This window comes from Schistocerca serialis, unplaced genomic scaffold (assembly GCF_023864345.2).
Source record: "Schistocerca serialis cubense isolate TAMUIC-IGC-003099 unplaced genomic scaffold, iqSchSeri2.2 HiC_scaffold_729, whole genome shotgun sequence".
Taxonomy (NCBI): Eukaryota; Metazoa; Arthropoda; class Insecta; order Orthoptera; family Acrididae; genus Schistocerca; species Schistocerca serialis.
Window position 1 is genome coordinate 53,402 of NW_026048331.1, and position 9,610 is coordinate 63,011.

At 53.8% G+C, this 9,610-nt stretch overlaps 27 non-coding genes across 27 annotated transcripts; 13 read left to right on the plus strand and 14 right to left on the minus strand.

Annotated features, from left to right (window-relative positions):
- Positions 1-268: 268 nt before the first annotated feature.
- Positions 269-341, minus strand: Trnar-acg (transfer RNA arginine (anticodon ACG)). The gene has a single exon. It is a non-coding gene; the product is annotated as a tRNA-Arg (tRNA).
- A 442-nt stretch (positions 342-783) lies between these two features.
- Positions 784-875, plus strand: Trnai-uau (transfer RNA isoleucine (anticodon UAU)). Its single transcript is given in 2 exon segments — positions 784-821; positions 840-875. It is a non-coding gene; the product is annotated as a tRNA-Ile (tRNA).
- A 111-nt stretch (positions 876-986) lies between these two features.
- Trnad-guc (transfer RNA aspartic acid (anticodon GUC)) lies at positions 987-1,058 on the plus strand. The gene has a single exon. It is a non-coding gene; the product is annotated as a tRNA-Asp (tRNA).
- Positions 1,059-1,291: 233 nt separating this feature from the next.
- On the minus strand, positions 1,292-1,363 carry Trnam-cau (transfer RNA methionine (anticodon CAU)). The gene has a single exon. It is a non-coding gene; the product is annotated as a tRNA-Met (tRNA).
- Positions 1,364-1,637: 274 nt separating this feature from the next.
- On the minus strand, positions 1,638-1,710 carry Trnar-acg (transfer RNA arginine (anticodon ACG)). Its single transcript has one exon. It is a non-coding gene; the product is annotated as a tRNA-Arg (tRNA).
- A 442-nt stretch (positions 1,711-2,152) lies between these two features.
- Trnai-uau (transfer RNA isoleucine (anticodon UAU)) lies at positions 2,153-2,244 on the plus strand. The gene is given in 2 exon segments: positions 2,153-2,190; positions 2,209-2,244. It is a non-coding gene; the product is annotated as a tRNA-Ile (tRNA).
- A 111-nt stretch (positions 2,245-2,355) lies between these two features.
- Trnad-guc (transfer RNA aspartic acid (anticodon GUC)) lies at positions 2,356-2,427 on the plus strand. The gene has a single exon. It is a non-coding gene; the product is annotated as a tRNA-Asp (tRNA).
- Positions 2,428-2,660: 233 nt separating this feature from the next.
- Positions 2,661-2,732, minus strand: Trnam-cau (transfer RNA methionine (anticodon CAU)). Its single transcript has one exon. It is a non-coding gene; the product is annotated as a tRNA-Met (tRNA).
- A 274-nt stretch (positions 2,733-3,006) lies between these two features.
- Trnar-acg (transfer RNA arginine (anticodon ACG)) lies at positions 3,007-3,079 on the minus strand. Its single transcript has one exon. It is a non-coding gene; the product is annotated as a tRNA-Arg (tRNA).
- Positions 3,080-3,521: 442 nt separating this feature from the next.
- On the plus strand, positions 3,522-3,613 carry Trnai-uau (transfer RNA isoleucine (anticodon UAU)). The gene is given in 2 exon segments: positions 3,522-3,559; positions 3,578-3,613. It is a non-coding gene; the product is annotated as a tRNA-Ile (tRNA).
- Positions 3,614-3,724: 111 nt separating this feature from the next.
- Positions 3,725-3,796, plus strand: Trnad-guc (transfer RNA aspartic acid (anticodon GUC)). Its single transcript has one exon. It is a non-coding gene; the product is annotated as a tRNA-Asp (tRNA).
- Positions 3,797-4,029: 233 nt separating this feature from the next.
- Positions 4,030-4,101, minus strand: Trnam-cau (transfer RNA methionine (anticodon CAU)). The gene has a single exon. It is a non-coding gene; the product is annotated as a tRNA-Met (tRNA).
- Positions 4,102-4,375: 274 nt separating this feature from the next.
- Positions 4,376-4,448, minus strand: Trnar-acg (transfer RNA arginine (anticodon ACG)). Its single transcript has one exon. It is a non-coding gene; the product is annotated as a tRNA-Arg (tRNA).
- Positions 4,449-4,890: 442 nt separating this feature from the next.
- On the plus strand, positions 4,891-4,982 carry Trnai-uau (transfer RNA isoleucine (anticodon UAU)). Its single transcript is given in 2 exon segments — positions 4,891-4,928; positions 4,947-4,982. It is a non-coding gene; the product is annotated as a tRNA-Ile (tRNA).
- Positions 4,983-5,093: 111 nt separating this feature from the next.
- Trnad-guc (transfer RNA aspartic acid (anticodon GUC)) lies at positions 5,094-5,165 on the plus strand. The gene has a single exon. It is a non-coding gene; the product is annotated as a tRNA-Asp (tRNA).
- A 233-nt stretch (positions 5,166-5,398) lies between these two features.
- On the minus strand, positions 5,399-5,470 carry Trnam-cau (transfer RNA methionine (anticodon CAU)). Its single transcript has one exon. It is a non-coding gene; the product is annotated as a tRNA-Met (tRNA).
- Positions 5,471-5,744: 274 nt separating this feature from the next.
- Positions 5,745-5,817, minus strand: Trnar-acg (transfer RNA arginine (anticodon ACG)). Its single transcript has one exon. It is a non-coding gene; the product is annotated as a tRNA-Arg (tRNA).
- Positions 5,818-6,259: 442 nt separating this feature from the next.
- Positions 6,260-6,351, plus strand: Trnai-uau (transfer RNA isoleucine (anticodon UAU)). The gene is given in 2 exon segments: positions 6,260-6,297; positions 6,316-6,351. It is a non-coding gene; the product is annotated as a tRNA-Ile (tRNA).
- Positions 6,352-6,462: 111 nt separating this feature from the next.
- Positions 6,463-6,534, plus strand: Trnad-guc (transfer RNA aspartic acid (anticodon GUC)). The gene has a single exon. It is a non-coding gene; the product is annotated as a tRNA-Asp (tRNA).
- Positions 6,535-6,767: 233 nt separating this feature from the next.
- Trnam-cau (transfer RNA methionine (anticodon CAU)) lies at positions 6,768-6,839 on the minus strand. The gene has a single exon. It is a non-coding gene; the product is annotated as a tRNA-Met (tRNA).
- A 274-nt stretch (positions 6,840-7,113) lies between these two features.
- On the minus strand, positions 7,114-7,186 carry Trnar-acg (transfer RNA arginine (anticodon ACG)). Its single transcript has one exon. It is a non-coding gene; the product is annotated as a tRNA-Arg (tRNA).
- A 442-nt stretch (positions 7,187-7,628) lies between these two features.
- Trnai-uau (transfer RNA isoleucine (anticodon UAU)) lies at positions 7,629-7,720 on the plus strand. The gene is given in 2 exon segments: positions 7,629-7,666; positions 7,685-7,720. It is a non-coding gene; the product is annotated as a tRNA-Ile (tRNA).
- A 406-nt stretch (positions 7,721-8,126) lies between these two features.
- Positions 8,127-8,198, minus strand: Trnam-cau (transfer RNA methionine (anticodon CAU)). The gene has a single exon. It is a non-coding gene; the product is annotated as a tRNA-Met (tRNA).
- Positions 8,199-8,472: 274 nt separating this feature from the next.
- On the minus strand, positions 8,473-8,545 carry Trnar-acg (transfer RNA arginine (anticodon ACG)). Its single transcript has one exon. It is a non-coding gene; the product is annotated as a tRNA-Arg (tRNA).
- A 442-nt stretch (positions 8,546-8,987) lies between these two features.
- On the plus strand, positions 8,988-9,079 carry Trnai-uau (transfer RNA isoleucine (anticodon UAU)). The gene is given in 2 exon segments: positions 8,988-9,025; positions 9,044-9,079. It is a non-coding gene; the product is annotated as a tRNA-Ile (tRNA).
- Positions 9,080-9,190: 111 nt separating this feature from the next.
- On the plus strand, positions 9,191-9,262 carry Trnad-guc (transfer RNA aspartic acid (anticodon GUC)). Its single transcript has one exon. It is a non-coding gene; the product is annotated as a tRNA-Asp (tRNA).
- A 233-nt stretch (positions 9,263-9,495) lies between these two features.
- On the minus strand, positions 9,496-9,567 carry Trnam-cau (transfer RNA methionine (anticodon CAU)). Its single transcript has one exon. It is a non-coding gene; the product is annotated as a tRNA-Met (tRNA).
- Between the last annotated feature and the right edge of the window lie 43 nt (positions 9,568-9,610).

Genomic DNA, 9,610 nt, shown 5'->3' on the forward strand with positions numbered 1-9,610 from the left:
AGAGGCGGCCGCTCTTCGGTGCGTGACATGGGACACTTGGAAAAGCGTTGTCTGCGTCGCCTACCGTTTAATTAACTGTGTAGCATCTCCCAGCTTGACTTGTCTCGACTTTGCTCGACTGACGCTACGCTGACGCTTGCACGAAGCGATATTTACCGCGATCGTCTCGAGATGCAGCTGCGAGATGCTCAGGATTAACATTGCACTCCACGAAGGTGGAGACATTCGAATGCACTGCCTAGCTACGCGCCCGCAACTAACAAAACGCCGACCCTGCCAGGATTCGAACCTGGAATCTTCTGATCCGTAGTCAGACGCGTTATCCGTTGCGCCACAGGGCCGCTGCTAGCGTTTTGTACCACGGGGCGGGTGAACTTCGCAAAGCAACGTGTACTCCGTGGCTCGGCAATTGCATGTCATCCACTGACAACGGCGGCGCGGCCACTCTGGTCTTCCGCACTCTGCAGGGAGCTGCCAAGGAAGGCATCTCTCCACCAGCTGCTCGGCCACGGAGCGCCTGCACAGCTTAGAGCTTGCCACACATCTGCCGTCGCTGTCGGACAGGTAGCGGAATGCAAGGCGCCCGTTTTTTTGCATTTTTTCGGTGATGACAAGCGGTTGACATGCTTGTAAGTGTAGCATATAAAACAAGAATCGTATGAAGCATTCGTAGACAGGTCCTAAAGTCGCAGTATGGCCGCAGGTGACGGTCGTATGACGGGTCTGTAGCCACAACAGGTTGGCATCAAAGTGAACACCGCTAACTGAAAGCACTCTGCTGTAGCCCCAGTGGCGCAATTGGTTAGCGCACAGTACTTATAAGGCAGTAGCCGTGAGCAATGCCGGGGTTGTGAGTTCGAGCCTCACCTGGGGCATACTTTTATTTCGTAGCAGCTGACTATGGAAGCATCGGGACGCTACATTTGAGATGTATCACGTACCCGAGAACCATAAATGTGCGTGCACTGTAGACAACGACTGCGTGTTCCTCGGTAGTATAGTGGTTAGTATCCCCACCTGTCACGCGGGAGACCGGGGTTCGATTCCCCGCCGGGGACAGACGATTTTTATATCGCGAAAGCTGCACGTGTGGCCCGAAAAAGCATTACCGTTGTGATCAAGGAACGTAATCGCTAAAAAATCGTAAGAAAGTCTGCGTCTTAGGCAGTGTTTCTCGTATTCTGCACACGACGTCGTCGTTTCACAACTCACAGGGTTTGCTGTCGACGCTGAATCAGCGCACCCCAAGATTAATGATCGAGCACGAAGCACCCAAGAAAAGGAATAATTTTAGCAGAGCGTGGTTTCGATCCACGGACCTCTGGGGTATGGGCCCAGCACGCTTCCACTGCGCCACTCTGCTGTGCGGAGAGGCGGCCGCTCTTCGGTGCGTGACATGGGACACTTGGAAAAGCGTTGTCTGCGTCGCCTACCGTTTAATTAACTGTGTAGCATCTCCCAGCTTGACTTGTCTCGACTTTGCTCGACTGACGCTACGCTGACGCTTGCACGAAGCGATATTTACCGCGATCGTCTCGAGATGCAGCTGCGAGATGCTCAGGATTAACATTGCACTCCACGAAGGTGGAGACATTCGAATGCACTGCCTAGCTACGCGCCCGCAACTAACAAAACGCCGACCCTGCCAGGATTCGAACCTGGAATCTTCTGATCCGTAGTCAGACGCGTTATCCGTTGCGCCACAGGGCCGCTGCTAGCGTTTTGTACCACGGGGCGGGTGAACTTCGCAAAGCAACGTGTACTCCGTGGCTCGGCAATTGCATGTCATCCACTGACAACGGCGGCGCGGCCACTCTGGTCTTCCGCACTCTGCAGGGAGCTGCCAAGGAAGGCATCTCTCCACCAGCTGCTCGGCCACGGAGCGCCTGCACAGCTTAGAGCTTGCCACACATCTGCCGTCGCTGTCGGACAGGTAGCGGAATGCAAGGCGCCCGTTTTTTTGCATTTTTTCGGTGATGACAAGCGGTTGACATGCTTGTAAGTGTAGCATATAAAACAAGAATCGTATGAAGCATTCGTAGACAGGTCCTAAAGTCGCAGTATGGCCGCAGGTGACGGTCGTATGACGGGTCTGTAGCCACAACAGGTTGGCATCAAAGTGAACACCGCTAACTGAAAGCACTCTGCTGTAGCCCCAGTGGCGCAATTGGTTAGCGCACAGTACTTATAAGGCAGTAGCCGTGAGCAATGCCGGGGTTGTGAGTTCGAGCCTCACCTGGGGCATACTTTTATTTCGTAGCAGCTGACTATGGAAGCATCGGGACGCTACATTTGAGATGTATCACGTACCCGAGAACCATAAATGTGCGTGCACTGTAGACAACGACTGCGTGTTCCTCGGTAGTATAGTGGTTAGTATCCCCACCTGTCACGCGGGAGACCGGGGTTCGATTCCCCGCCGGGGACAGACGATTTTTATATCGCGAAAGCTGCACGTGTGGCCCGAAAAAGCATTACCGTTGTGATCAAGGAACGTAATCGCTAAAAAATCGTAAGAAAGTCTGCGTCTTAGGCAGTGTTTCTCGTATTCTGCACACGACGTCGTCGTTTCACAACTCACAGGGTTTGCTGTCGACGCTGAATCAGCGCACCCCAAGATTAATGATCGAGCACGAAGCACCCAAGAAAAGGAATAATTTTAGCAGAGCGTGGTTTCGATCCACGGACCTCTGGGGTATGGGCCCAGCACGCTTCCACTGCGCCACTCTGCTGTGCGGAGAGGCGGCCGCTCTTCGGTGCGTGACATGGGACACTTGGAAAAGCGTTGTCTGCGTCGCCTACCGTTTAATTAACTGTGTAGCATCTCCCAGCTTGACTTGTCTCGACTTTGCTCGACTGACGCTACGCTGACGCTTGCACGAAGCGATATTTACCGCGATCGTCTCGAGATGCAGCTGCGAGATGCTCAGGATTAACATTGCACTCCACGAAGGTGGAGACATTCGAATGCACTGCCTAGCTACGCGCCCGCAACTAACAAAACGCCGACCCTGCCAGGATTCGAACCTGGAATCTTCTGATCCGTAGTCAGACGCGTTATCCGTTGCGCCACAGGGCCGCTGCTAGCGTTTTGTACCACGGGGCGGGTGAACTTCGCAAAGCAACGTGTACTCCGTGGCTCGGCAATTGCATGTCATCCACTGACAACGGCGGCGCGGCCACTCTGGTCTTCCGCACTCTGCAGGGAGCTGCCAAGGAAGGCATCTCTCCACCAGCTGCTCGGCCACGGAGCGCCTGCACAGCTTAGAGCTTGCCACACATCTGCCGTCGCTGTCGGACAGGTAGCGGAATGCAAGGCGCCCGTTTTTTTGCATTTTTTCGGTGATGACAAGCGGTTGACATGCTTGTAAGTGTAGCATATAAAACAAGAATCGTATGAAGCATTCGTAGACAGGTCCTAAAGTCGCAGTATGGCCGCAGGTGACGGTCGTATGACGGGTCTGTAGCCACAACAGGTTGGCATCAAAGTGAACACCGCTAACTGAAAGCACTCTGCTGTAGCCCCAGTGGCGCAATTGGTTAGCGCACAGTACTTATAAGGCAGTAGCCGTGAGCAATGCCGGGGTTGTGAGTTCGAGCCTCACCTGGGGCATACTTTTATTTCGTAGCAGCTGACTATGGAAGCATCGGGACGCTACATTTGAGATGTATCACGTACCCGAGAACCATAAATGTGCGTGCACTGGAGACAACGACTGCGTGTTCCTCGGTAGTATAGTGGTTAGTATCCCCACCTGTCACGCGGGAGACCGGGGTTCGATTCCCCGCCGGGGACAGACGATTTTTATATCGCGAAAGCTGCACGTGTGGCCCGAAAAAGCATTACCGTTGTGATCAAGGAACGTAATCGCTAAAAAATCGTAAGAAAGTCTGCGTCTTAGGCAGTGTTTCTCGTATTCTGCACACGACGTCGTCGTTTCACAACTCACAGGGTTTGCTGTCGACGCTGAATCAGCGCACCCCAAGATTAATGATCGAGCACGAAGCACCCAAGAAAAGGAATAATTTTAGCAGAGCGTGGTTTCGATCCACGGACCTCTGGGGTATGGGCCCAGCACGCTTCCACTGCGCCACTCTGCTGTGCGGAGAGGCGGCCGCTCTTCGGTGCGTGACATGGGACACTTGGAAAAGCGTTGTCTGCGTCGCCTACCGTTTAATTAACTGTGTAGCATCTCCCAGCTTGACTTGTCTCGACTTTGCTCGACTGACGCTACGCTGACGCTTGCACGAAGCGATATTTACCGCGATCGTCTCGAGATGCAGCTGCGAGATGCTCAGGATTAACATTGCACTCCACGAAGGTGGAGACATTCGAATGCACTGCCTAGCTACGCGCCCGCAACTAACAAAACGCCGACCCTGCCAGGATTCGAACCTGGAATCTTCTGATCCGTAGTCAGACGCGTTATCCGTTGCGCCACAGGGCCGCTGCTAGCGTTTTGTACCACGGGGCGGGTGAACTTCGCAAAGCAACGTGTACTCCGTGGCTCGGCAATTGCATGTCATCCACTGACAACGGCGGCGCGGCCACTCTGGTCTTCCGCACTCTGCAGGGAGCTGCCAAGGAAGGCATCTCTCCACCAGCTGCTCGGCCACGGAGCGCCTGCACAGCTTAGAGCTTGCCACACATCTGCCGTCGCTGTCGGACAGGTAGCGGAATGCAAGGCGCCCGTTTTTTTGCATTTTTTCGGTGATGACAAGCGGTTGACATGCTTGTAAGTGTAGCATATAAAACAAGAATCGTATGAAGCATTCGTAGACAGGTCCTAAAGTCGCAGTATGGCCGCAGGTGACGGTCGTATGACGGGTCTGTAGCCACAACAGGTTGGCATCAAAGTGAACACCGCTAACTGAAAGCACTCTGCTGTAGCCCCAGTGGCGCAATTGGTTAGCGCACAGTACTTATAAGGCAGTAGCCGTGAGCAATGCCGGGGTTGTGAGTTCGAGCCTCACCTGGGGCATACTTTTATTTCGTAGCAGCTGACTATGGAAGCATCGGGACGCTACATTTGAGATGTATCACGTACCCGAGAACCATAAATGTGCGTGCACTGTAGACAACGACTGCGTGTTCCTCGGTAGTATAGTGGTTAGTATCCCCACCTGTCACGCGGGAGACCGGGGTTCGATTCCCCGCCGGGGACAGACGATTTTTATATCGCGAAAGCTGCACGTGTGGCCCGAAAAAGCATTACCGTTGTGATCAAGGAACGTAATCGCTAAAAAATCGTAAGAAAGTCTGCGTCTTAGGCAGTGTTTCTCGTATTCTGCACACGACGTCGTCGTTTCACAACTCACAGGGTTTGCTGTCGACGCTGAATCAGCGCACCCCAAGATTAATGATCGAGCACGAAGCACCCAAGAAAAGGAATAATTTTAGCAGAGCGTGGTTTCGATCCACGGACCTCTGGGGTATGGGCCCAGCACGCTTCCACTGCGCCACTCTGCTGTGCGGAGAGGCGGCCGCTCTTCGGTGCGTGACATGGGACACTTGGAAAAGCGTTGTCTGCGTCGCCTACCGTTTAATTAACTGTGTAGCATCTCCCAGCTTGACTTGTCTCGACTTTGCTCGACTGACGCTACGCTGACGCTTGCACGAAGCGATATTTACCGCGATCGTCTCGAGATGCAGCTGCGAGATGCTCAGGATTAACATTGCACTCCACGAAGGTGGAGACATTCGAATGCACTGCCTAGCTACGCGCCCGCAACTAACAAAACGCCGACCCTGCCAGGATTCGAACCTGGAATCTTCTGATCCGTAGTCAGACGCGTTATCCGTTGCGCCACAGGGCCGCTGCTAGCGTTTTGTACCACGGGGCGGGTGAACTTCGCAAAGCAACGTGTACTCCGTGGCTCGGCAATTGCATGTCATCCACTGACAACGGCGGCGCGGCCACTCTGGTCTTCCGCACTCTGCAGGGAGCTGCCAAGGAAGGCATCTCTCCACCAGCTGCTCGGCCACGGAGCGCCTGCACAGCTTAGAGCTTGCCACACATCTGCCGTCGCTGTCGGACAGGTAGCGGAATGCAAGGCGCCCGTTTTTTTGCATTTTTTCGGTGATGACAAGCGGTTGACATGCTTGTAAGTGTAGCATATAAAACAAGAATCGTATGAAGCATTCGTAGACAGGTCCTAAAGTCGCAGTATGGCCGCAGGTGACGGTCGTATGACGGGTCTGTAGCCACAACAGGTTGGCATCAAAGTGAACACCGCTAACTGAAAGCACTCTGCTGTAGCCCCAGTGGCGCAATTGGTTAGCGCACAGTACTTATAAGGCAGTAGCCGTGAGCAATGCCGGGGTTGTGAGTTCGAGCCTCACCTGGGGCATACTTTTATTTCGTAGCAGCTGACTATGGAAGCATCGGGACGCTACATTTGAGATGTATCACGTACCCGAGAACCATAAATGTGCGTGCACTGGAGACAACGACTGCGTGTTCCTCGGTAGTATAGTGGTTAGTATCCCCACCTGTCACGCGGGAGACCGGGGTTCGATTCCCCGCCGGGGACAGACGATTTTTATATCGCGAAAGCTGCACGTGTGGCCCGAAAAAGCATTACCGTTGTGATCAAGGAACGTAATCGCTAAAAAATCGTAAGAAAGTCTGCGTCTTAGGCAGTGTTTCTCGTATTCTGCACACGACGTCGTCGTTTCACAACTCACAGGGTTTGCTGTCGACGCTGAATCAGCGCACCCCAAGATTAATGATCGAGCACGAAGCACCCAAGAAAAGGAATAATTTTAGCAGAGCGTGGTTTCGATCCACGGACCTCTGGGGTATGGGCCCAGCACGCTTCCACTGCGCCACTCTGCTGTGCGGAGAGGCGGCCGCTCTTCGGTGCGTGACATGGGACACTTGGAAAAGCGTTGTCTGCGTCGCCTACCGTTTAATTAACTGTGTAGCATCTCCCAGCTTGACTTGTCTCGACTTTGCTCGACTGACGCTACGCTGACGCTTGCACGAAGCGATATTTACCGCGATCGTCTCGAGATGCAGCTGCGAGATGCTCAGGATTAACATTGCACTCCACGAAGGTGGAGACATTCGAATGCACTGCCTAGCTACGCGCCCGCAACTAACAAAACGCCGACCCTGCCAGGATTCGAACCTGGAATCTTCTGATCCGTAGGCAGACGCGTTATCCGTTGCGCCACAGGGCCGCTGCTAGCGTTTTGTACCACGGGGCGGGTGAACTTCGCAAAGCAACGTGTACTCCGTGGCTCGGCAATTGCATGTCATCCACTGACAACGGCGGCGCGGCCACTCTGGTCTTCCGCACTCTGCAGGGAGCTGCCAAGGAAGGCATCTCTCCACCAGCTGCTCGGCCACGGAGCGCCTGCACAGCTTAGAGCTTGCCACACATCTGCCGTCGCTGTCGGACAGGTAGCGGAATGCAAGGCGCCCGTTTTTTTGCATTTTTTCGGTGATGACAAGCGGTTGACATGCTTGTAAGTGTAGCATATAAAACAAGAATCGTATGAAGCATTCGTAGACAGGTCCTAAAGTCGCAGTATGGCCGCAGGTGACGGTCGTATGACGGGTCTGTAGCCACAACAGGTTGGCATCAAAGTGAACACCGCTAACTGAAAGCACTCTGCTGTAGCCCCAGTGGCGCAATTGGTTAGCGCACAGTACTTATAAGGCAGTAGCCGTGAGCAATGCCGGGGTTGTGAGTTCGAGCCTCACCTGGGGCATACTTTTATTTCGTAGCAGCTGACTATGGAAGCATCGGGACGCTACATTTGAGATGTATCACGTACCCGAGAACCATAAATGTGCGTGCACTGTAGACAACGACTCGGTAGTATAGTGGTTAGTATCCCCACCTGTCACGCGGGAGACCGGGGTTCGATTCCCCGCCGGGGGCAGACGATTTTTATATCGCGAAAGCTGCACGTGTGGCCCGAAAAAGCATTACCGTTGTGATCAAGGAACGTAATCGCTAAAAAATCGTAAGAAAGTCTGCGTCTTAGGCAGTGTTTCTCGTATTCTGCACACGACGTCGTCGTTTCACAACTCACAGGGTTTGCTGTCGACGCTGAATCAGCGCACCCCAAGATTAATGATCGAGCACGAAGCACCCAAGAAAAGGAATAATTTTAGCAGAGCGTGGTTTCGATCCACGGACCTCTGGGGTATGGGCCCAGCACGCTTCCACTGCGCCACTCTGCTGTGCGGAGAGGCGGCCGCTCTTCGGTGCGTGACATGGGACACTTGGAAAAGCGTTGTCTGCGTCGCCTACCGTTTAATTAACTGTGTAGCATCTCCCAGCTTGACTTGTCTCGACTTTGCTCGACTGACGCTACGCTGACGCTTGCACGAAGCGATATTTACCGCGATCGTCTCGAGATGCAGCTGCGAGATGCTCAGGATTAACATTGCACTCCACGAAGGTGGAGACATTCGAATGCACTGCCTAGCTACGCGCCCGCAACTAACAAAACGCCGACCCTGCCAGGATTCGAACCTGGAATCTTCTGATCCGTAGGCAGACGCGTTATCCGTTGCGCCACAGGGCCGCTGCTAGCGTTTTGTACCACGGGGCGGGTGAACTTCGCAAAGCAACGTGTACTCCGTGGCTCGGCAATTGCATGTCATCCACTGACAACGGCGGCGCGGCCACTCTGGTCTTCCGCACTCTGCAGGGAGCTGCCAAGGAAGGCATCTCTCCACCAGCTGCTCGGCCACGGAGCGCCTGCACAGCTTAGAGCTTGCCACACATCTGCCGTCGCTGTCGGACAGGTAGCGGAATGCAAGGCGCCCGTTTTTTTGCATTTTTTCGGTGATGACAAGCGGTTGACATGCTTGTAAGTGTAGCATATAAAACAAGAATCGTATGAAGCATTCGTAGACAGGTCCTAAAGTCGCAGTATGGCCGCAGGTGACGGTCGTATGACGGGTCTGTAGCCACAACAGGTTGGCATCAAAGTGAACACCGCTAACTGAAAGCACTCTGCTGTAGCCCCAGTGGCGCAATTGGTTAGCGCACAGTACTTATAAGGCAGTAGCCGTGAGCAATGCCGGGGTTGTGAGTTCGAGCCTCACCTGGGGCATACTTTTATTTCGTAGCAGCTGACTATGGAAGCATCGGGACGCTACATTTGAGATGTATCACGTACCCGAGAACCATAAATGTGCGTGCACTGTAGACAACGACTGCGTGTTCCTCGGTAGTATAGTGGTTAGTATCCCCACCTGTCACGCGGGAGACCGGGGTTCGATTCCCCGCCGGGGACAGACGATTTTTATATCGCGAAAGCTGCACGTGTGGCCCGAAAAAGCATTACCGTTGTGATCAAGGAACGTAATCGCTAAAAAATCGTAAGAAAGTCTGCGTCTTAGGCAGTGTTTCTCGTATTCTGCACACGACGTCGTCGTTTCACAACTCACAGGGTTTGCTGTCGACGCTGAATCAGCGCACCCCAAGATTAATGATCGAGCACGAAGCACCCAAGAAAAGGAATAATTTTAGCAGAGCGTGGTTTCGATCCACGGACCTCTGGGGTATGGGCCCAGCACGCTTCCACTGCGCCACTCTGCTGTGCGGAGAGGCGGCCGCTCTTCGGTGCGTGACATGGGACACT